Here is a 26,493-nt window from a genome sequence, read left to right as displayed (position 1 = left end):
GTATTTCTGTCTGCTAACCTAGAACAAACAGTTTTAAACATTATGGGCAAGTCTTCTTTTTAAACTTCGTAGCAACATTTTTCCAGTAATGTATTTTCCTTATTGTTCAAGGTATTATCAAACATTGAGTTTTTTTTTTTTTTTTACAAAGTGAACAATTAAAAATAGTGTAACAGTGCCATTTAACCTTTATTTAGAGGTATGACAATTGAGGACATGCTTATTTTCATATCTTAAAAGGTGCTTATTTCTGTATTCTAATAGTGTAGATGTAATTGCACATCATAAAAGTGGAATTGTATATCATGCACACTTTTTTGGAAATTTTTCAAAAATGTTTTTGAGAACCATATGTAGTGTGTGATTATAGATCATTTATTTGCACTTATCTAAGCTAGTTATACAGTATTTATCCATTTATCTGATAAATGGTTTTAGAGTATTTTGAATTTTGGTTTTGTTGTAAATATTGTAGTTGGACACATTCTATTATGTGTCTTTTGTAAATATACAAACATAGTTTGGGGGAGTATATATCTTAGAATAAATTGTTGAATCATTCAGTACACATTCATGTAACTTTAGTAGATATTTCCAAATAATATTTCAAAGTGCTTATAAAAGTTTACTCTCCTTTCAACAGTGTATAAGATTTCTTAATTGCTCCACATCCTTGACAACACTTGGTGTGTCAGCCTTTTTAATTTTAGCCATTCTTGTGATGTGCACTGGTAATTGCATTTACCCCATGACTAATAAAGTTGTGTACCTTTTCGTGTTGAATTTTAATATCCTTCTTAATGAAAAGTTATTTCTCTAGGGGAAGCCCATATTCAATGATTGCTTTATATGGAATCTACAAACACCTAGCTCCATTATCTCAAATTGGGGACAACTCTGAGGGGATATTCCAGTTCTAAAGCCCTCTGTGAAATTGAATAAGGCCTATGTTTCAATTCCTTTCTAATTCAGCACTTTCCCAAAACCACATGCATGAAATATATCTTAGAGTCTCTTTCCTAGGAATCTTGCTCTATTATCAGTTAGTACCAGGAACAATTTCAGAATGCAGACTTTATTTAACTTTTTTTTTTTTTTGAGATTTTGGAGCAGATTCTTGGTAAGCGTTAATAAAGATCACATCTCTGGTGCTGACAGAGCACTGAGAGCACCAAGAAAGTTGTAATTTTGTTATTGCTAAATCTTTCAGTGGACAGACTAAGGTGAGGTACTTGGAGCAAAATGTGCCACTAAAGGTGTATTTCAGTATCTCCTAGATAATTTGTAAATAAACATAGGTACTTTTGAATTGAATGACTGATGCTTGTTATGAATGCATGAGAGAAAATGAAGAGAAGGCTAAATGTGATTGCTGACCAATTTAATAAGTATGAAAGTTAAAGATTCCTAAAAACACATAAAAACCTATTTTTCTATTGAAGTTAGCATAAAAGGCTAAAAGATCCAGTCAAAGACTTACTCATGAGAAAGTAGAGATTACGTAAACTACTCTGCCAAATTTCCCTAGACACGGTCTTTCCTGGATTGGAAAGACTGGAATCCTGACACCAGGGTTAAAGAAGTATATGTCAGTGCTGTTTATAATTGCATTTAATAACTTTGAAGCCTCAGATATTACTGAACCATCTGAGTATGAACAAATCTCTGTCTTTATATAGTTTAGTCCTCTGTGCTTAAAAATGATGCAGAAGCTTCATCCTTATAAGACAAAATGGTCTTCCCTGAAGAATCTAGTTTTATACTAAAGTCATAATATATCACATTTCTAAAGATCCTATATCTGCTTAAAGAAAAAAAGAATCATAAGTTTTAAGTACTTGTAGGACCAATCAATCTGTTTAGACAGGAGTAAAGTGTGCCTAGGCCTGGATCCTAAAATCTCTAAACTAAAGGGTTTGGGATGTAGAATTGAATCAGAAAGCATTTAAAAACATTGAAATACTAATTTGTGATACATGACTTAACTTTGGAAATGTTGTCAGGAATTCATTGGGATAGTTAATCTTAGGCATCACCTTGACTAGGCAAAGGGATTTTAAATATTTGGCTAACATTTATTCTGCATGTGGGAGGGAGTTTCTGGATGAGATTAACATTTTAATTGGTAGACTGGGTAAAGAAGATATCCCTCCCCAATGTGGGTGGACTTTGTCCAAACTGTTGACTCTTTAAATTGAACAAAAATTGTGAGGAAGTGGGGATTTCTTTTCTCTTCATCCAACTGTCTTGAAGCTGAGATGTCAATTTTCACTTGACATTGGACTCAGACTCAGACTCAGAACTTATTACATTGACTTTCTTACTTTTCAAGCCTTTGAACTTAGACTGCAACTAAACTATCAGATATTTGGGGGTTTCAGCTTATACACTGTAGATTTAAATTTTGTTAGCCTCCATAATCAATGTGAGGCATGTCTGGCCATTTCTCCTTCAAACAAAGTGAGCAATCTTTGCATTGTTCAAATTTTTGCCTTTCAAGGAGATTTTCTTTGCCACTCTTCTTCAGGAGTGTCTGAGAAAGAGGCTGTAGTAGTATTGCAGCTGTCTATTTTTCTGTCTTATCTAGCTATCACCTTTATTTGTTTATACATCTATCTTGTTATCTATCTGTCATCTATCTTTCTTTCTATCTGTATAACTTATTCTCTGCAGAACCTGACTAAAGTAGTTCTAGAAATAGAATGCTAAGGATGAGTTTTCTGAATTAGTTCTGGGGTTTTGGATATTTTTCTTTCTTTTCTGATTACATTTAAATAGTTAATGCCTCTATCTCCACTACTTAAGAGTGCACTTACCATTTTTGGAATAATCTGGAAAAAGAGACATAAAATATCTCCATTGAATGCTACTAATTGACTGCTTATAAAAAGCAAGGAACCATGTAACTGGATAGTATATTTTTGGACATTTTTTAAGAAACTAACAAATATAAAAACATTGACTAACTTATTTCCCTTAATGTTGTTGGAAAAAAATGAAAAACTCTAACATCATTGCTCTTTCTGTGATATCCCCGAAGGACTGTAATGAAAGATAATATATCCCATGGGTAGAACTTTGAGCAATAAAAAGGTTGTCCCCTTTGCTTGAGAAGGAAATGGAACTCATGGGCTATTGCCTGGATGTTTAGGTTCCTGGGAGCAGTATTATAGGAAAACTGATGACAAAGGAAACCTGGGGAAGAGATAGGTGGATAGAACTCCTCTGAATGAGAGTTCAGATATTTTCATCTCAACATAGGGAGACTTCAGCAAAGGAATATTTTATAATTGAAGCGGATAGTTAAGACACATTCTGTGGATACCTCTCAGCCTCTTTTCAAGCTAACACTATTCTTGCCCAGTGAGCTCAGGGACAATGTGTCTATGGTATAGGAGTGGAGGTTATGTATTAGTTTGGCAACATGAACTTCTACACATCAGGGCCCACCAGGGCACTATTCTGAGGGGATCATCCAGGTCACTGATGGCAGGCTGATTATATTGAATGGCTTTCATCCCAAATGAATAGTATTTTGTCCTTGCTAGAATAAATATTTATCCTGGATATGTATGTTCTTTACCTGCTTATAGTATTTCTGTCAGAACTATCATTCAAGCTGGGCACTGTGGTGCATACCTGTAATCCCAGTAGCTGTAATCCCAGCAGCTCAGGAGGCTGAGACAGGAGGATAGTGAGTTCAAAGCCAGCCTCAGCAATGGCATGACCCTAAGCAACTCAGGGAGACCCTGTCTCTAAAAAGAAAACACAAAATAGAGCTGGGTATGTGGCTCAGTGGTCGAGTGCCCCTGAGTTCAACCCCTGGTACCCCCCCCCACACACACACACCAAGAAAAAGAACTATCATCCATGGGCTTATAGAATGTATTGATCATTGTTATGATATACCACACAGTATTGCTTCTGATCAGAGAACTCATTTCTCAGCAAAGCAATTGTGGCAGTGCATCCATACTCATGGATCTCCCTCCTCTTTGATGTTCTCTACCAGTTTCTCGAGTCTTTAGATATCTGGTTACAACTCTAGGAATGTCTCAGTTCCATAATTATGTATATTAATTCCTTATAACCTATAGATATATTGATACATAGTTAATCTTTTTCTCTAAGGAACCCTAACAAATGTAAGTGCTGATACATTAAAAGTATGGGTTTTGAAAATAATAGAAAATAAATGGACCACATTTAATAAAGAAGGAGGGAGAAGAGGTGGTGAACAAAATATTGGAAGACTAAAAGGACCCACATTAAATGAAACACAAATGTCAAAACTGCAATAGTAAAGAAGGGAGAATGAAATAAAAAGATTTGCAAAATTGGCCACATTTTTGTGAATACAGTTCTTAATATTTGAACCTATCTTTGGAAAATGTCTTATGGAAGGGCGTGGAGAACTCGATTTATCAAAGAGGTGAGGGATATTCTAGTGAGTTTGTGGGTATATGAGAGGGTGGGGTATCAGGAACAACAAGAAACTCAGTGGTAACTCAACTGTATAGGCCAGGTCTGATGATCAGAAACATTGTTTCATTAGTTGGTTTTCTTTTAGAAATTGGAATAATAGGATCTTGACATTATAAAGGTCAAAACATAGTACTGAATCATCAGAAATCATAAGGGAGTGATTATTACAATGAAGTTCAAGTCCACAGTGGCAACCAGAGGACCTGACCTGAAAAGAATTATGGAAATGTCACATAACATAACAAATTTAGAAAATGAATAGACTGTTAAATAAAATTTTTAACTTATAAAATGAAAACAGTTTAAGAATTGGTTACCAGTCAGCTGAGATCAGTTACATATTAAAGTTATCATTTTATCCTTGGTTTCTGAAGCTTATATAGGTTTTGGACCTTCTTTGACTGAAGAAGAAAGCTGATATTTATATCTATATCTATCTATCTATCTATATATATATATATATATATATATATATATATATATATTACTATATGTAATTCAAATTCTTCAATGCCATTTATTCAGTTAACCATGCATGGAAAAGTGGGAATATCCAGACATTCTAAAATCACTGCATGAAAACACCATTCTAGTTGACATCAATATCCAGGGACCTGAAGTATCATTTTGTCCTCCCTCTGACTCCCAATAGAGTGGGAATATACAACATGGAGGCCAAAAGCCTTAGAACAGTTTATTCCCTCACAGTGGTCATTTACCTGGTCCAAAAATATAAAATTGGAATATTTGCATTTATTAGTTGGCAAAAATATCATGTATGTCTTTTTCATATGGGATAACAGCTCTTGTAGCAAAGAAACTCAAAAAGGTTTCTGGTTTTGATTTTCATCCTAGACAAGATAGTACATTAAATGAAAAGCCATACCTCAGGGGTATGGCAGAGAGCAGTACTACCCTTAAGGGATACAGGTGTGCTTGCTCCATCATGACCCGATTTAATTCATCATTTCATGGCCTGTTAAAGCCAAATAAATCCTGACACAAAAAAGTCTGTACTGTATAAATGAATCTGCAAGTATCTCTAACTGTAGTTTCTGTACTATGTGTGGCACCTTAGAAAAGCAGATGTTTGGTTTCAGGACATAATATGCAAGCATTGATCAGTCAATTGTAATTCTTTTCCATTCCTGTCAGGATGAAGGATCACAAAGACTTCACATTCATTTAGTACTCAGAGTTCTATGGGGTGAGAGAAACTACATAGCAATTCAAACATAAAAGTTTTAACATAAAGTAGTGTATTAGTTACCTATTGATTTTACAACATACTACCTCAAATTTAATGTCTTGAACCATTCCATTTATTGTTTTCAATTTCTGGAGGCTAAGTCTGAAGTCAGTTTCACTGTGCTGCAGTCAATGCTATGGCAGGCTGCTTTCTACTGAGAGTTCAGGGAGCAATCAGTCCTGTCCCTCTTTTAGCTTCTGGTGGCTGTCAGCCTTTTTTTTATTAGTGGCCTTATAAGTTTGCTTTTTTGGCTCACATTCTTATCTCTTTTTCTATATGCAACTCTTCCTTTGTTGCTCTCTTATAAAAATACTTCTAATTACATTCAGAACCCACTTCTATAAGCTATAATATACAATATTCTGCTTATCTGAAGATTATTAACTTCATCACATCTGTTAAGTTTCTTTTGACTTAAAAGTTAACACAATTTTAAATTCCAGGAATTAGAATTTGGTTATTTTTGATCATCGTTATTGCAGCCTATCACAACTATTATCAGAAGGCTATTGGGGAAGTTATAAGGGATTGACTAGTAAGAGGAAAAGAGGCTGAGGAATTTAATAGCAGAAAAGGGTTATAGCCACCACCCCAAGTTAAGCCCTGCCGCAGTCCGGCTGCAGCAAAATAACCGGGGGGTGACGAATAACTTGTGTATGTTGATACAGCAGGAGTGGAAGCCGTTTATTGCAGGACAGGAGCAGTATTTATACATTCCACACAGCTTATCTAATTAGCATAAACTAGATACATCAGTCAACCAATAAGGAATCTCCACACTTAATGGCTCGCTGGTGTTACTTCACAAACCATTCCCTCTGGCATTTTGCCAGGCACCATCCAGACTTGTTTACAGACTCTAACATTTCTCTGGCAAAATGCCAGGCGCCATCCTGACTTGTTTACAGACTCTAACAAAGCCCCAGGACTGAAATACAGATCTATTTGGAAATGACACAAACATAATGCAATAGGTAGCAAAGATATTTATTGAGGTGTGTTTTGGAAGGATTCTTTTGAAATTTTCCCACAGGATTGTTGGGTCCTCCTGTTGGAGTCAGGTGTCTTCATGTTGGCACTTTGCTTCAAAGCTTCCTAAGAAGATCCTCAGGGTAGATGAGCACTCCTTCTCTTGTTAAATAAGCTCCTTGATCAGATGGTAATGGTAAGGCAAACACCATGATGTAAATAATTTTGGCAGAAGCAGAGTAGACAATGGCACTCAAACATTGCTAACATCTTTACAGATTCCACTACATCCTTTGAATAAAAATTCTGAAAGCTATCACTTGAATGTTTTCATCTTCTCATATAATTTATCCTTTTCAGTTTCCTGTTTTCTCAAATCACCTGCAAGTGTTTCTGCTATAACCTCCCCCACCACATACAGTCAATTCATTTTCTTCAATATCCATTAAATAAAAGAACTAATGGGGAAATAATGGTTAGGGAAGACCACTTATAACCTTTGTAATCAGGGACAAAGATTAAAAATCATAATGACTATTTTAATTAGGATTTTTGCTGCTGTGACTAAAATACCTGACAAGACAATTTTAGAAGAAAACTTTATTTGAGCCCTCACCGTTTCAGAGGTCTCAGTGTATGGATAGGTGGCTCCCTCCTATTCCTCAAGACTTGAAGTGAGGTAGGACATTATGGTGGAAGAATATGGCAGAGAGGAGAGGCTAAAGACATGACTATCAGGAAGCAGAGAAAGACTAAGCTCAGCTCATCAAATATATACCCCCAAAGTTTACCCCAATAACATACCTCCACCAGCCACATCTTCCCAGCATGCAGCTACCCCTCAGTTAATTCCTACCAGGGGATTAATTCACTGATTGAATTAAGGCTCTCATAACCCAATCATTTCACCTATAAACCTATTTGCATTGTTTCACATGTTTGGGAAACACCTAATATTTAATCCATAACATTAACAATGAACAATCAAATATAAACATATTTAGAAAGGCGAGTTAAGTACTTATAGAAATGACTGTGGAACTTAAAGAAGCAAATGCTGTAGCAAAAGACTATATTTTATATCAAATTTGATGTATTGATTTTAGGGATGATTTGGTTGGAAATATCATGAAAATCAATTAAAAAATGGCTTATAAATCAATAATGTTCATTTCCTTGTAAAACAAAAGGACTTAGAGAAGTACTTTTTGGCTTTGTTTCAGTTGTCCAAAGATTCAGACTCTTTGTATCTGTTGGCTAATATCTAGTCAATTATGATTGTTTCACATATACTTAGAAAATAGGATATAGATTCAGATTTTTATAAATATAATTTGTAAAATATTGTTCTATTTCCCTGTATTTTGCTAGGTATTCTCCCTTCTTTTCATTTATAAACAATATAAATTAGAATAGCTCTATTTTAAAACTCTACTTGCAAAATCCTGTTTTCAATAGATCGTGTACAAAGTTGGCTAATTTGTAATTTTACTTTTGGTCCAGGATTTTGTAGTTTAGTCATATGTTTTATCCAAGCTGAATGACTGATCTGCTTTTCATTTTGTGTTGACTATTTCTTGATTATCTTTTTAACATGAGCTTTTAGTGTTTTTTTTTAACCTAAAATATCAAGACTATCAAAATTTATATTTTCCTGGTAAATAATAGAAATTAATATTTCACACATATGTTGACAGTCATTGCAGATTCAACATAAATTTTTTGGAAAGATGTTTACACAGAAACATGATCATTCTTGAGGGGTTAAAATGATGCACTGCCTCCTACATTCACCAACTCTGAGTTCACAGAAGTGCATCAATGCTAACCATAACAGGAGCTTCATGAGTCTACTTTATGACTCTGAATCACAACTATTTTTTGAGAGACTGATGTCACTTATAACAACACACACACATAATGTGTGCACACACACTAATGTATATACATACGATACCTAGATTGCCTGATGAATGCATGTGAAATGAAAGTAAGGAAACTGAGATTTTATTTGGGGCCTCCTTGATTTGGAAATATTTATATGAATGTAATTCATAATATATCATAACTTCTATGTTAATCTTTTTATTCCCTATTTTTCTCCATTCATCTCTTCTGTGCATATCCTCTTGATTTTACACTACAACATCTGCATATAAACACCATTTGTTCAGATGAATTTTCACAGATTCACAAACACACATACCCAGCCCACATCATATCCAAGAATTCAAAAAATTAGTATTCAACCAGAAGATTTGGAAGTCCAGTCATAAAAATTCATATTGAATAGTATTTGGTGAGAATACAAAGGATATCATGGAGCTTATTTTGCTTTTTAATAATTCCTTAGTAATTTCATTTCTACTTTAATTTGATGGTTCACCTAACCACAAGGGCTAGCAATGACCTATTTTTATAACATGGAAGGTTAATTCCAGAATATTTTCTACACATGATGGATTACTTGTATCTTGTTGTACAGCTGTAGAATTGTTTTGAGATCGTTTAGGGAAGAATGCTAAAATGTTTCAGTTTTTATATGGAGTTACCATTTTTCAAATTCTAGTTTGTTTGTATATTTGTTTGTTTTCAGATTTCTCACTAAAATTTTGTACTTAAGCATCATTATGAGTTTATATCCTTTGCAATCTTATCTGAAACTCAAAATGAATCCCTGAGAATTCATAGACAGGATACTATACAGATAATTTTAGGATTAAATATGTACTACTGCTTTTATTATATTAAAGTAATTGCTCTGCATGAGAGGCTTAGCTGTCTTAGCAAAAGTTTTTTTAAAAAGTGTGTGTGTGTGTGTGTGTGTGTGTGTGTCCTACAAAATTGGCAGGGAACAACTCCCAATGATCTACCTCTTTTTATTAAGCCCCACCTTATAAAGTTTCAACCACCTCCCAATAGAGCCACCAGCTGGAGACCAAGCCTTCAAAGCACAAACCTTTGGGGGCTGTTCCAGATCCAACCTATAACATTAAGTGACCCCTAAAATCTTTTCTCTGTTAACATAGTAGATTGCCAATGCTGAGAAAGTACTTATTTGTTTGGAACCAATATTTCTCCAACTGTTTCTTGAGAAACACTGTGTTGGGACATAGCTTCAATGCTCAGGAAGTTTCCAAATCTTGTTTTCTGCTTGTACATAGCCTGAATCTCAGCCAGAATGATAGATTGAGGCCCTTTCAGCTTGCTTCTGTGTGTAGTATTCTATACTCCCAATAGTATGTTAGAGTCTCTCAAATCTCCCAATGTGCATGTCATTTCTCTCGTCTTCATTTTAAAATTTTTGGTCAGCCTCTTTTTTGTTCCAGTTGGTTTTACTGTTTCATGCAGCTCCAATGATGAACACTTGTCACTGATTATTTGCAAAAATTCTCTGGGGGTAGGAATTTTATCACAGGGGAGATCCCAGTCACTTCCAAGAAATGATGCTTTTCTAAGGAACTGCTACCCAGCACAGGTCAACAGGTAGAAATTCTCTTGATAGAGGTCTTTGGGGTACACAGAAGCAGTTCTTCCTTCTCAAGGTATCTGCTTAGCTGTTAGTTTTCTCAGCTGTCATTGTTGTGATGACATTTATTTTCAAAATTAGTGCAGATTCAGAGATGTATGTGGGAGTAAAGCACATTAAAATAATACCTATCTCTTATTATGGAAACCCACCTTTCTTTCTCTTTAAATGAATGATCCTTGAGTTTTTACAAGCTTTGTGTAATTTTTAATGTTTGAAAATTTTGATTTTGACAATATTTACAAGTTATCATTTTACTTTTATGCTGGAGCCAATTTGGGAAGCTTCTAAATCCATCCTTCTGGAAATGCTTATTTCTTGGATGGTATCGTGAAAGTGAAGCCTTTCTAAAAATATACATTTTTAAAGGACATTGGTAACTTCAAGTTAACACCTTTCTAAACTTATAGCTCATATGAGGTTACTTTTTCTAAATCTTAATCTATATTGAAGGTATATCTGAGTAATGCATAAGTAGATTTAGAGATAATGGTATGATGAAAGTTGAACACATCAATATCTCATTATTTGCAAAGGATTAAAGAGTTCAATGAATCTATAATTTTGCATTTTAATATATTTAAGTAGGTGAATGCTCTTAACTATTTCATTATTTTTGCTGAAATCTCTTCAAAGTATTTTGGTTAGAAGGTGGACTTCTTTCTTTTTGTGAACAAAGTATTTGAAAAATTTATACAAATTTATATATAATGTGGACTCCCTAATAAATACCAGAAAAATTTAACTCTATATAAGGATGATATTTATAAATATCTGGATAGATTCCTTTACTTATGTGCCTATTCTGGGTTTTGATATTTATGTCAAGTTGAACTACATAGCTTTACTTAATTAAGACCCAGGTAAAGTAAGAAACATTCACAGGTAATAATATTGTTTTGATGAGCCTTTTGAAAATTAAATGGAGCTGTTTTACTGCAGTAATAAATTAGGGTACTGTGTATACAAACAAATAATTAAGGATTTTTGTTTTATTTGTTCTTGATGATTTGAAATAATTAACATTCTGATAGCTGCTAAAAGAATCTCAAAGTGTGTCTTCAGAATTACTTCTTGATTTTTGAGAAAGAATTAGAACAAGTTTTGAGCTGATAAAGTTTAAATTTATCAAGTAAAATCCTGTGTTGCAAATAAACAAATATGAGTGAAATTTTATGTAGAAATTGCATACATAGTTAGTTAAATATTGGAAAATGAATGCCATTATTTTAATTATGCCATTATTTCTTATAACCAGATATTTAAGATAAATGTATTAAGTCTGAAAGTTTTATATTTCTGTTTTAATTAAGCATTTTTTATATCATACTTGATTTATTTTCTTGTGAAAAATCATTTATTTTACTTTTTTTGTTCTGAGTTTTCACTTAATATTTTCAAAGAATTCTTTCTTTTGACTTTTGAGACATTAAGGAAATTTGGAACAACTTGTGGGTGGCTCAGCTCTTCTCCCAACAAAGTGGCTGTGGCAAAGTAATCATGTATATCTGACCTTTAAAATGCAATACTCCAGTGATTGCCAAAAGGCCAGTTCAGTGTTTTACTGCGCTGCTGCACTTTCACATGTAATACTCAGGAGTTGACATTTATAAAACTGCTGGTGCACTCTGGTGACATCCTGATATCAGAGGTGCTCTATGAATCTATCTCTATCATAGTAATGGATATGTAAGTGTGTTAGAGAATAGCACTAAGATGTTTTGAAGGAAAAGGGACAATTATCATTTAGTTATTTGAGTACTTTAAGAATAAATGTAATTTCATAAAGTTATTGCATGTTGTGAATATGCAAGTGCGTATTCATTTTTCTCAAATTTATTATTTAAGCCATTCAGTAAAAAATAGCATGTTAAAAATGTCAAAAGCAAATGTAAAATAATTTTTAATAATCCATAACTGTTAATTCTATTTTTATTTCCTTTTATAACTTTACTGAATATATGTTTATATGGCAATGATTTTTTCCCATAAAAAGGCAGATGGCAGAGCTCTGGTGAAAACAAAATAAAACAAATAAAAAACATTATTAATTTTCTCTTGTTAATTTTATGGACTTCATCAAGGAAAAAGGTCTTTTTAGTATGTTTATATATTTTTTAAGAATTCATGTAAGAAAAAAAAAAATATATATATATATATATAGATAGATAGATAGATATAGATATAGATATTATTTTAAAATATAATGAAAGCTTTTAGCTGAATTATACAGTTATACAACATTATTTTACTTTTATTTTTAAATTCACAAATTTTATGTAGTTATAATTTACAACATCATGTTTTGAGGTACATATGCATAGTTGAACCTGAAGAACATTTTGTTAAATGAAATAAGCCAGATACAGAAATATAAATGCTGCATAATCTCTCATACATGAAATCCCCAAACAGCTAATATCATAGAAGCTGAGATCAGAATGTAGTTTAGGAAAGGCTGTGGAGATGGGGGCATGGGAGATAGGAGAAATGAGTTCTACAATTCCCTTGCACATTAGGGTGACCATCACTAACTATACTGCATTGTATATTCTATAGAGCAGGAAAACATTAAAAACATTAAAAGTTTTCATAATTAAGGAAATAAATATGTTTATGGTAATAGATATTTCAACACTTACATTGGAGGCCCCATCACTGTTTGCCTTACAAGCACTGAAGTCTTGACTTTTCTAGAAATGTATATATTTAGAATTTCATAATAGGATTTACACAAATGTTGAGAAGGCAGTACAGAGATTCCATGTAACTAGTTTCCTTGTCTTAATAACTTATTTTAGTATTGTATATTTGTGATAACCTATAAATCTCTATTATTGTATTATTTTAAAATCCATACCTTGGAACTGAAGTTCTCTGAAAAAGCCACTTATATAATAAAGACCCTGTAGACTCTTTGAACCTGGCTGATTAGTACATCATGATTGGGTAGAGATGGAATGTTGTAGATCAGAGCCAAAATTATCCCATTTTTTTTTTTGGTAGTCACTTACTTTCACTCTCTGTATCTGACTGAATGTCCTTGTGACTTTCAGGTCAGGTAGAGTTCTTAGGAATTGCTTGGCTTAGCATACCTCTAACCTCAACCAATTCTAAAATTAAAAGTGCTATAAGATAACATCTGAAACTTACAGAAAATGTTTTCCTACTCTGCTATAGTCCTCCTACCTAATGCACCCACCAATGCCTTTGTTAAATGTATTTGGTTTATGATCTTGGAGGATGATGTTGTAAACCAAGCTCCAAGAGAGTCTTCCAAATAAATGGTTCTGGGAACACTGGATAAATGCAGAAAAATTAAATTTAGACCCCTACTTCTCACCAGTTGCCCTAAGACAATTCAAAATAAAGACTTAAATAAGGAAATCAAGCTGTGAAATTTCTAGAAGAAAACATAGGGAAATGAGCTTAGGAATTTGGAATGAGCAAGGATTTTTTTTAAACAAGATCCTAAAATCATAAGGAACAAAAGCAAAAACAGACAAATGGGATTATAGCAAATTAAAAAGTTTGGGCACAGTAAAGGAAATCATCACCTGTGTAAAGAGATAACCTACAGAATGAGAGAAAACACTTACAAAATGTATATCTGACAAACATTTAATATAAAGAGTAACTATGAAACTTCAAAAACTCAGTAGTAAAATAATTATAATATCCTGAGTAAAAAAAGGGGAAGGGATTGTAGATGTAGTTCTGTGGTAGAGCACACACTTAGCATACTTAAAGCCTTGAGGTTGATACCGAGCACCAAAACTCGTGTGTGTGTTTGTATGGTGGGTGTACAAGAGGGAGGTGGAGTTTGGTAGGAGTGGAAATAGACTTAAACCTCCTATTCAAAAAAAGAAATATAAATGATCAATAAATGTATGAAAAAAGACTTGACATCACTAATTATCAGGGAAATGAAAATCAAAACTACATTAAGTATGACCTTACCCTAGTAAGAATTGCTAATATCAAATAAACTAAAGATAAGGAGTGCTTGTGAGGATGTGGAAAAAAGGGAATCCTTAAACATTGTCATTGGGAGTATAAATTGGTATCAGCACTTTGGAAAACTATAACGATCTCAAAAGAAATTAAATAGAGTTACCATATAACCCAGCAATCCCTCTTCTGTGTGTATCCTAAAGAAATAAAATCACCTTATGAAACACCTGCATTCCTGTATTCACTGCAGCCCTATTCATAATAGTAAGAAATGGAAATACTCTAAGTGTACATCAACTGATGAATGGGGAAAAATGTGGTGCATATACACTGTGGAATACCTCTTAGCCATAAAAAAAGATTAAATCCTCTAATTTGCAACAATATGGTGTAGGTAGATAGAAGCATAGATAATTATGTTAAATGAAAGAAGCCGTGAAAACAGACAATTACTGCATTATCTCACTCATATGTGGAATTTAATAAAGTGGATCTGATTGAAGTTGAAAGTAGAGTGATGGTTACTAGAGACTGGGAAGAGTAAAGTGGAGATGAGAATGAAGAAAGATTGATCAATAGGTGTAATAACTTCTGATGTGCACAGTAGAGTGACAATAGATAATGATATTATACTGTACATTTAAGAAAAAACTAGAATAATGGATTTTCAGTTTTTCCCATAAAATGTTAAATATTTGAGGAGGAATAGATATATTTAATTTGCTTTAAGCATTTCACAATATATCCTTGTATTGAAAAATTGGACAGTACCCCATATATGTAAAATTGTCATGTTTTTATATATCACTTAAGAGTTCTTAAAACTTCTTTCTTAGATTATCCTAAATATCAGTAACTGCCATCAGTTTCACCTGCTGTTAAATGTGTCATCTATTGCCAGAATCCCAGGATAAATATTTCTGAGAAATTCTGGTCTCATAAAATGAGGTGACAGGGAATTACAACTTGATAGTATTGCCACTTGCAACTACATGGAAAAATGACCTTAAACAAATCACCCTTGACTTTGCTAGTGACACTTCTTCTCAGAAAAGGAAACAATCATTACAGACTTATTGATCAGAACAGAGGTAATTCTAAATTTGGATCCAACAACCTTCACCGGGCAATAGGCCATGTACTCCTCACATGGAAGAAAATAATAGAGACCAAAATATGTAACCAAGCTAATGTAAGTTTTTGATTCTAGCTTTGTGTTGTGGATGCCTTTTGTTCCTGGATCTCAAAGTGTCCCCACCAGATATTATTTCCTTTGCAGTCAGAATGTGTGGTCCTATTTTCCTCAGACTAATACCTCATACAATATTTAAATTATATGCAAAATATCCCAGAAGTTTTCTGCACACAAAGTTCCTCATTTTAAAAATTAAACAATCTGGAAATTCTGACTCAAGCACATGTTTCAAAATATGACCAACCAAGATTATTCAAACCTTCCAACATGTGAAGTAGTGATTCATTTTATGTGATTAATTCAATATACATATTGAATTTTCAATAACTCTGACAAATATTGTTACATATATTGCCTCTGCCCTTGATTGACTATAGTTCAGTCTGAACTCTTTAAAATGAATAGTAACATGATAATTATATTGGTCTAGATTTCTTGCTGGCATTCCATAATGGTATCTGTGCCATTGCTAAGACTTCTTAATGGATTTGGGTCAATGAAACAAGTAAGGTAGAACAGGCTATACATTGCCTTAAAAAATAAGATACCTATCTAATTCTGATCCTCAAGACACCTGGGGTTTGGTCTCTTGGCCTGGGTTGGGAAATTTGGGTTCTTGGTTCTCAAACATCTTTCATTAACTACCACTAACTGTCACTTTTGTAATAGTGGTCATTGTGTTCTTCAATTCCATTCTATCCAGAGTCTTAAGTCTTTCTATGCAGTTATCATTATCTTAACAAATGATTAGTATGATGATATAGAAAACAGGCCAAGGGGAACTTGTCATACAGTTGCATATGGTATGGGTACAGTCATACAATATCCAAGTGGTGGGAGTCTTGATTTCTAGCCTTTATCAATTGGCTAACTTCTTACAAGTGAAATTAAGACCAAAAAGACACTGAAAGACAAAATTAATAATTCATACCATATAAATTAGCCCTTGAAGACAAATTAAAGCTCATGCACAAATTAACCTAGAAAAGTCAATGACTGGTAGCTTTCCTGTTTCATTATTACTTTTACTTTTGCAACTGCCTACTAAGACCAATTATAGAAAGCCAAGTCAGCACCAGGGGTTATTATTTTAGAGGTGGAGGTGTGTGTATGTGTGTGTGTGTGTGTGTATACAGGAAATACAGAACATACTTAATACAAAATGATTCTACAGCAAGAATAAAGGAAGGAGACCTCATTAATAATACAAGGCGGAGTAACAGGAAGCAAATGACTTATATAATTAATGTATTTATTAAACATATAGTCAACATGTTACTTATTCATTCCAAATTGATTTTGGTACATTATCAGCCATCAGTAAATCTTTCTATACTTATCACAGCAGCAATACCTTTGATAACCTAAGTATATTCTGTCTTTGCTTTCAGCACGCTTTCTTTTTTATTTAAAGAAAGTCATCTTCTTCCAGAGAGATTATTCAGCTTTAAGTGTCAGCCTCCACTTCTCCTCCAGCTGTGCAGAAGAAAAGTCATTTCTTGTAATAAAAGCTTTTCACTGTCTGGTCTGTAAATGAGAATGGTTTCTTACCCTATTCCACTTACCAAGCTGTGAGTTTGCTTTCTTCAGCGGGTAGTATTGTTGGCCATAATTAGTATAATGTAGCAGGGCCATCAGCTTCCGGAGTCTCAATACCTTCCTGAAAAGGTGCTAGGAAGTAGACCTGAAATATGAGACTTTGTGTCATTAAATATTATAACTTCAGTTATTATTGAAATGTTGGTCATAAACCATTACTGTTCTGGAAACTGTCAGTGATATTTCCAGATGAGTGTTTATCAGGAAGATGAGCACACACTCAGGTGCTCACTGGGTCAGTTTCTCAGCTTTGCTATTGGTCTTGGTGAGATTCTAGTCTTTTTGTTGCAGCCTCAGTTTACTCAATTCCTGGAAAGAAGAAGCTAGAAGTCCAGAATTGTCCTCCTTGCATGGAATACTTGGAAGGATTGGATTCTGGGGGAAAAGTTATGAGATGTTCGCTTCTGTGCTTACTGGACAATGCATGGGACTGGAAAAGCCCTTGTTACTATATTTTGTATGTATTAGAAGCTGGCCTAGGTTGGGGGCTGAGGCAGCTGATCCTTGTGGGTTTCTATGGGCAACAGATTGCTGGAGTTATCTCCAGAGTGCTGAGAGCTAGAAAGGCATCAGAAGGCTGGCCTAGAGTCCATGGCCAGATATTCCTGAAAAACTCTGGAACTCAGAATGTTCAAGAGGAGGGTTTCTTGGTTTTAAGAGTGCTGTAGTAGGATTTTGAACAAACCCAGAACAAGGTAAGAGGTATTGAAGCAGCAAATCTGTGAGCTTGCCCAACAAAGCTTATGAAAACATTATGGCAGTATCTCTCCAGAGTGAGTACAATGGCAGATAAAACTCTTTAGGCTTGCCTAGGGTGGTGGCCTGTAATCCCAGTGGCTAGGGAGGCTGAAGATCACGAGTTCAAAGCCAGCCTTAGCAAAGGTAAGGTACTATGCAACTCAGTGAGATCCTGTCTCCAAATAAAAATATAAAATAGGGCTGGGGATGTGGTTCAGTGGTTGAGTACTCCTGAGTTCAATCTCCAGCATCACCCCTCCCAAGGGAAAAAAAAAAAAAAAACAACTTTGTGTTTGGGAGGACTGATCTTGCTTTTGCTCAGTTCTGCTCTATAGTATTCTACATATTCATCCTCCATATTGCTTTTATCCCTAGTACACTGAGTAAATGCTATGAATCTACTAGATTCAAGGTGGTACAATATGTGGGAAGAAGTGGTGCTTTAATTGCAGTTCCACCCTTGAAGGATCTATAAGTCCATAAGTTTCACACTAAAGATTTTTCCTTCACCACCATTTTGTTTCCAGGATCCCTCCTCCCTAAGGTGTCAGAGTGAGTGTCACTTCAATGGTTGATTGGAATTCTGAGTATGAAGAGATACAAATCATTTTGATACATTATCTTTCACTTTTTGAGGCAAGAATAACTTAGCAAACAGAATGATGAGTTTCAACAGTTCAACACATGAATGTTTGCTATTTTTGGCCTATAACAAGTTAATGCCTTAAATGATTACAAATGTTGTTGGGAGAATTTTCATTTCATTTTTGTTTCATAAGAGATTAGAGCCCAGAATGATTACTATGTTGCTAAGAATAATCTTATTGATGTCACTGTGATCCTTCAATTTGGGATCATAGCAAGTTAAATGACCTACTGATGATTCTACTATAAACAAGCTTTTCAAGGAAATTCATTAAGTATCCAAGGTTAACAAAAATTTGTGGCAACTTCTTATATGTTCTCTATAAATCTTGAAGATTTATGTCTTGACCTTCCACACATGTGATATATGTCCTTTTTTCTTATAAGTTAAAAATCACCAAATGTTCAGAATATCCCTGTAAGTAGGTCTGTTTAGCATCTGCTATACTATGGGAGTCTGAATAGAATTCACCCACGCAAGAAGTACAATAGTCTAAAGTAGATTTCATTGTCTTCAACTTGGAAGCCCGAGCCTCTATCAAAAATGCCCCTCTCCCTGATACTTTAGGTGTTTCAATAGAAACCTGTGACATGATGTTCCCAGAGAACAAAATCAATCACATTGGGTTTCTACCCATTTGTCTTAATGGACTCACATTCCAGGAATACCTTTTCTAGGATTGGAAATTCTTTTCCATTGCAATCTACTTGATCTTCTAATTATGTAACTAAGATTTTTGCCTTCGCTCTTCTTGGCTACCACAGAAGTATAACCTACAGAGTGACTATGATTGCACATGCTTGCACCAAATTGATCCTTGCTCTGTTCGACTTTATATACAGTTTCATCTATCTGTTTTTTAAAGGTTCTTGTTTTTCTACTCCCTTGAGATAGACTTTATGCTGAGAGAGTTCTAGAGCCCATTACGTCTAAGTCAGATGTAACCATGCTTTTTGTATCTGCAGACATGAGCTTTCAAGGGCTTCAATTAAAAGCAGATACCTTAAAGAAAGATGGATGAAATTCATACAAAGCAGAACAGTGCAAGGATCAATTTGCTATAGCTACTTATAACAACAGTTTTTCAGATCCATCATAGATCTTCATTGAGGACTTTTATTTCTCAGCTCTGACACAAGGTGAGTGGCAAAAGCTATGGTGTTGAGAACTGCAGGGTTTGGGCTAACAGGGCAGAAAACAATGGCTCCCATTTTTCTTCCCCACCAAGATTGTAGCTCTTTTAAGTTTGGGGCTATGTTCTTATCTACCTCAGTTCCAGAATCTCTGAACTTCTTACTTCTCTGTGTTTCTTCTTCTTTACTTAAGTTGATCTTTGGTAAGACCTTCAATTTGAATTTAGTTATATCACCATGCCAGTTCCACAGGACTGAATTCTATTAGTTGAAAAGTGGAAATATGGAAACATTATATTACCTTCTTTTGAAATGGAATAATTTCAAATGTAAATATCAAATGTTAATAGTTTGAATCTTTATAAAATAAATTCTTCCTATCAGAATCTCACATCATTTCTTTTAAGAAAATAAGTCATTTTTATTACCATTTGTGGAAGAAAATAATTTTAACTTGGCTACCACAGAAGTATAACCTACAAAGTGACTTGTCTTTTAAATATAACAAAGGAGATGGCAATGTCTGTGCTTCCAAAATAAAAGTTTACTCCCTGCTTTTTGAATCCCTTCTGAAAATATTATCTATATATTTTTCACATATAGTGTAAAAGGAAAATATGAATATTAAAGTAGAATTTAAGGAGTTTGGTGTCTGAAATTCAATATATTTCTGGGTACTCTAATATTTACTAAAATGCTTTCAGATAATTTTGTGTCAAGTAAGTATTCTGCTGTTTTCATTAATGTTAGTTTCATTAATGTTAGTACCAGTCCTTATGATATATAAAGATTGAATGGCCAGTATGCAATGGAGTAAGAAATATGCTTTGGATAAACTGAATTTGTATACAGGCAATGACAAGGATGCATATTTGAGAAAAGATTTAGAGTTTGTTTCTGGTTTGCAAGTTCAGCATTGCTGAGTAATCAAGGTTGTCTGAGATGGTTTATCAGTCAGCATCCTTCAAGAATGAGAAATAGGCAGTTAAGTTGAAAAACTGCATAATAAAAGCATAAATTATTAATTTGCACATCAAAGAAAAAAGAGGAATTCTGAACAACATTTTCAAAGCAACATATTTATTAGTTTACTTCTATTCATATTAATGGTTAATTCATGTTCTGCACACCAATAACATAGGTCATTATCAAAAAGGAACTCAATAACTTCATTGTTTATTAGCTGTTAACTACATAGCTGTCATAGTTTTATAGTATATTTTCTTTCAGTTAAATATATTGAATAATTTTTTTCATCAATTTTTGTATAGTGAAATGAGCTAAAAAAATCAATGTTATTTATTCTTTTAAGTCACAAGCAACTTTGATAGTTGTCATCACATAAAGAATCAACAACTATTTCTTTGCATTAACTCCTCAGAGTGTAAAATGAATTATGCATGGGTAAACACTGATTAGAACTCCAGAAAAGTATAAATCAGATGGTGCACAATGAAAAGAAAAAATAGTCTTTAATTATTATTAATTATCTTTAAAATAAGAAACTATTGTTTGAGACAAAATGCAAATACTGGTGTTTAAATTCGACCAGTTCTCTAATCCAAGGTGCACAGGAAAATTTCAAAGGCATGGGATTATATTCAGGTATGCTTAACTTTAATAAAACCAAAAAGAATTGTGTAATTGAATTTCATCACAGTGGGCTCCTCTAAAGTGTTTTAACTCAATTATGTTTAGGTGCATTGTGAGTATCATTCCAAAGGAGTGGTATTAGGAACTATCATTCCATAACTTATTACAATGAGTATTATAATGTGAGGACATTTGTAATGTAAGCCACATTTACATTACTAAATATTTTCTCTTTTAGGTGTCATTAGGTTTCATGATACTTTCCAATGTTTCCTGACATATCCTATTTTGTGTTTTATCTTGTGAAATTCACTGAACTACATAATTGATCAGTTCCTAGCTGTTAGGTAGCTTTGAAAGTTCAGCACCTGAGTGTATGCACGATGTGCTTAAACTTCACTCAACCTTGTTTTTCCCATGTCTCCTTTTTCTCCCAATTTAAATTTGTTCCAGCTTGAAATATTGTTTGCAATAACTCACCTGTTTGAAATGAGGCAAGGAATAAATGAAAACTACAGAATCAAAGCACATGGGATTGATAGGGCTGGTAGTTTGCTAACTGTAGAGGAAAGTTATAGGAACTTTCTTAAGCAATTTACATTGTAGTCTTATTTGATGTTGATGTTTTCACCATCATTTTTTTTTCTTGAGATAACTTGTATTGAAGATAGCTCAGGTCTTGCTGCTGTCTTTCCATATAGGTGACACATTTTATTTCTAATTAGTAATTTATTTCTTCTATTAAGTTCTTTACTAACCTCCCCAGGGTTTTAACCACAACCATGCATCCAGGGTTTAAATAATCATTATTTTCCTTATGCATTATCTTCACAATGATCATGATTATGATGTTCATCATATGAGTCAGCATCAACAGAGCAAGAAAAAAAAATTAAATGTTGTTATGTACCAGTCACTGAAATAATGATGTACATTTATTGCTTTTGAATTTATTTATAACATCTATAAGCATTAAATTTTGCTCAATAAAAAATGTGACAATCGGGCTGTGGTTGTGTCTCAATGGTCAAGCTCTTGCCTAGCACACGTGAGGCACTGGGTTTGAGCCCCAGAACCACATAAAACTAAAGAAACAAAATAAAGTTATTGTGTCCATCTACAATTAAAAATAGTTTTAAAAAATATGACAGAGCTATTATGCAAAAAATGTAAGTAGTCATCTAATTTTAAAACTGATAATATTGAGAATATAAACTCTAGATGAGAAGGTTCCAGAAGCCAGTTTTATGGCAATGTGTCTGTTCTGAATATTGGATGGAAATACATAACAGAAAACTCTATGTTCCTTGGTAGCCATCCTTTGTTTTACATCTACATGATTTCCACCTGTTCACTCACATTTCTACTTCATCTTATATGCTTTTTCTTAGCCAAAATTCTTCAATACATGGCTCTAGAAACATAGTCTTCTACATATAATAGTGGTAAATGAGTTTGACCTTAAGCAGAAGTAGATGGAAATTTTATCACCTTAGGAAGTTTGTTTATGTAAATTACATAGTTAACAAAATAAAACGTGAAAGTGAAAATCTGAATGCTTCAGTGGAATAAAGTAAGGATTTTTGTTTTCACCTTTGCTTTTAAACATTTTATTGAAATTTTAGTAAGTTCAACAATGAAAAAAATCAAATTTCTACAGGTCACAGAGGAATCAATGAAACACAGTTTTATTTACATAAAGATATAAAGAAATATTTGCTTTTTCAATAAATATTTATTTTATTTATGTATATATAGAATGTTCTAGATATTTTATATTAAAGATACTATTCTCCATATGAAAGCCTAACGAACATTCAAAAACATTACTAGAATTAATTTGGAAATTTCGGTTTTTTTAATAATATCATTGTGGATACTTCAATTGTATTTCTGAATGCTATAAAAATTGGTAAAATAAAATTTAAATGAAAATATTGTGTACAGAAACACTGAGAGATATAAAACATATAGGGATAAATCTAGCAAAAACATGAATAAGACCTCTTCTGTATGAACTACAAAATTGGGTAATTGTTATGGTTTACATGTGGTGTCCTCCAAAAGCTAGCATGTGAGATAAAGCTAGAGGGTTCAGAGTAGAAATGATTGGGTTATGAAAGCCTTAACCCAATCAGTGAACTAATTGATAGACCCAACCTGATCTTTTCTTAAAATTGGGAGCCATCTCGCCACAAAGCCATGAAAAGATAATTTCTGCTTTACTGTAAATTACTGAAAATTCTGAACCTGCTTGGAATGCCTGCCTGTGCCTTGAACTCACCCATGCCTGGCTCTCTGACCAGATAACAGCCCTCTCTGAAACTTTAGTGACACCTCAAAAATATTGGCCTTCCCTGGCCAGACAACGACCCTCTCTGAGGCTCTAATGGTCCTCATAAATTCTGATGTTGGGGCCAGCAAAAAATGTAAACTACCATTAGTGTGATGCTTGTCAGAGTTCTGTTATCTGTAACCCCCCTTTGTGTAACTTTCTGGGCTATAAAGCTGGGCTGCAGGAAAGCTGGGGTGCTGGGGTGCTGTCTTGTTCCCGCCGTTTTGGGAGGGAGACAGCCCGGCCAGTAGAAATAATAAGCTTGCTTTAATTTGATTTTAATTGGAGTCAGTGGTCTTTTCTTGTGTCCTGGTCTAACACTAATCCTCTGTTAGGGATTAACTCAGTGGTAACTGAAGTTGTAGGGTGTGGTTGGAGGACATAGGAATTGAGGTGGGTCTATTGGGTATACATTTTGTGTCTTGAGAGTGGAGACTTTCTCTGCCTCTTGATCATCATGTGAGCTGTTTCTCTCCACCACACTCTTCCACCATGATGTGCTGCCTCACCTCAAGCCTTGAGAAATGGAGCCAGCCTTCTATGGACTAAGACCTCTGAAACCATAACTCTCCAAATAATCTGTTTCTACTCTGTAATTGTTCTGCTCAGATCTTTTAGTAAAAGCAGCAAAAAAGCTGACTAAAACAAAAATTGATACCAAGAAGTGGAGTCATTGCAGGGACCTACCATATGTGGTTCATATGTTTTTGGAGCTTTTTGGTTGGAGGAATTTTGAGGTGTGTAGCAGTGCACGCTGGAAATGATTTAGATTGCTATAAATGGAGATTAATTCTTGTGGGAGCCCAGAAGAACAGAATGCCAGTAAGTCCATTGTCAGTGAAGACAAAGCTCAAGGGCGTTCAGAAAAGGAGAACACTATAGGAATTTGGAGTAGAGGACATTTTTGTTATGTTCTGGCTGAGAAGTTGTCTGTTTTTGGCCATGTCCTGAGACTTACTGTGAAGGTGATTTTTAAAAACAATGGACTTCTTAATTTGGCAAAAGAAATGTCTAGGCAACATAGTATTCAGGAAGTGGACTAGGTATTGCTGGAGGCTTTTAGTCAAGTTTATTGTTATATTCAGGGGCAGAAAGCAGAGCAGAAGGATTTGAAAAAACTTGGACTTGAAAAGCAAGAGTAAAACTGGAGCTAAGGGAGTTGCAGTTTTTAAATATATTGCTGCCACTAAAAAACACTGAAGACTTTGCCCAGAGACAATCAGAAAGATGGCTTAAGGGCATCTCAGGGGCTGTCAAGACCATATCTGCCTTAGGCTTTAGGGAGTAAAAGTGAAAATACTATTATGAAGAGATCAATGGGGAACCCTTCTTACACAAGGGAGACTAGGAAGTTATTTTAACATGCTCAGCCACCCAGGCACTCTGACCTAATTTTGTGAGTCGAAATGTATACTCTGTACCATTATATATTATATACTTGTTAATTGCTTTTAATTTTATAAGTTCTCACAATATGAGATTGCCTTGAGCCTCAGGGAAGACTTTGCACTTGAACTTTGAGCAAGAATGCAAGAAGATTCAGAGAAGAAATGATTGTGTTATGAAAGTCTTAACCAAATAAGTGAATTAATCCCCTGTTAGGGATTAACTGAGTGGTGACTAAAGTGGTAGGGAGAATATGGGAATTGGGGTGTGGCACTATCTTTTAATATGTTTTTGTATGTGATTTTCTAACATTTTATTAAAAATTTTTGCATCTATGCTCAGTAAGGATATTGGTCTGAAGTTTTTGTTCCCTGCTGTGTCTTTGTCTAGTTTTGGTATCAAGATGATACTAGCTTCATAGGATGAGTTTGGAAGGAGTTGTTCCTTTTCTATTTCATTGAATAATTTTAAGAGGACTGGTGTTAGTTCTTTGAAGGTCTGGTAGAATTTGGCTGAGTGTTCATTTAGTCCTGGACTTTGTTTCTTGGTAGGCTTTTAATGGCATCTTCCATTTGTCTCTAGTAAAAATTTGTTCATGTCTTTTAGATTTTTTATTTAATTGAAGTATAAATTTTCAAAATAGTTTCTAACTATCATGTACATTTTTGGTAGTGTCCTTGGTAAATTTCCATTTTCATCACAAATTTTAGTAATTTGAGTTTTTCCCTCTTTCTCTTGGTTAGAATGGTAAAGGGTTTATCAATCTTATTTGTTTTTTCAAAGAATCAACTTTTTGTTTCATTGATTTTTTATATTGCTTTTGTTTGTTTTAATTTCACTGATTTCAGCTCTGATTTTAATTATTTTCTGTGTTCCACTCTTTTGATGTCTATTTCTTCTGCTTTTTTCCCATGGCTCTGATAGGTTATTTGTTTGGGGACTTTCTGTTCTTTTAATGAATGAACTCAATGCAATGCACTTTCTCCTTTGAATGGCCTATATAGTGTCTCAGAGGTTTTGATATGTTGTGTCACTATTCTCATTTACCTTTAAGTATTTTTTTTTTTTACTTCACGGATTTCTTCTGCAGTGAATTGTTCATTCAATAGTATATTGTTTAGACTTCAGGTGTAACTTAGCCAAAATCACTTTGAAAAAAATAATTTAAACATTTTAAGAGAACACAGCACTTTATTTTATAGTCAAGACACATTATGATATTGAAGAACATAGTGATAAATTAGTGTAATGATCCAGCTAAACAAGTATTCAGGAATACATTTACCTAAACAATGTAATTTCTAAATGCATCTAAATAATTTAATAAGAAAAGGCGTATTCTTTATCAAATTGTTTTGGAACAGCTGGATATTTGTTTGCAAAAACAATGACTCACACACAATTTGAAATCAATTTCAGCTATTAACCTAAAATCTGGGAGGTGAGGCTATAGCTCAGTGGTATATAGCATGCCTAAGGCCCCTGAGTTCAATCCTCAGCACCATGAAAAATAAAGAAAAATAAATAAATGAAATGCTATCATTAGAAATCTTGTAAAAGAAAGCAAGCTAGTTTTGGCATTGCCAATATTTTTCAGTTTGGCATTGTCAATATTTTTTATTCACGGAACTAGAACAAACAGTGGTAGAATTCATATGGAAGAGTAAAGACCCATTACATTT

Source organism: Marmota monax, unplaced genomic scaffold (assembly GCF_021218885.2).
Source record: "Marmota monax isolate L192 unplaced genomic scaffold, Marmota_monax_Labrador192_F-V1.1 WCK01_AAM20220418_F8-fsc00001, whole genome shotgun sequence".
Lineage (NCBI taxonomy): Eukaryota > Metazoa > Chordata > Mammalia > Rodentia > Sciuridae > Marmota > Marmota monax.
The sequence above is the reverse complement of the archived record's forward strand: the minus strand, read 5'-3'. Positions refer to the sequence as shown.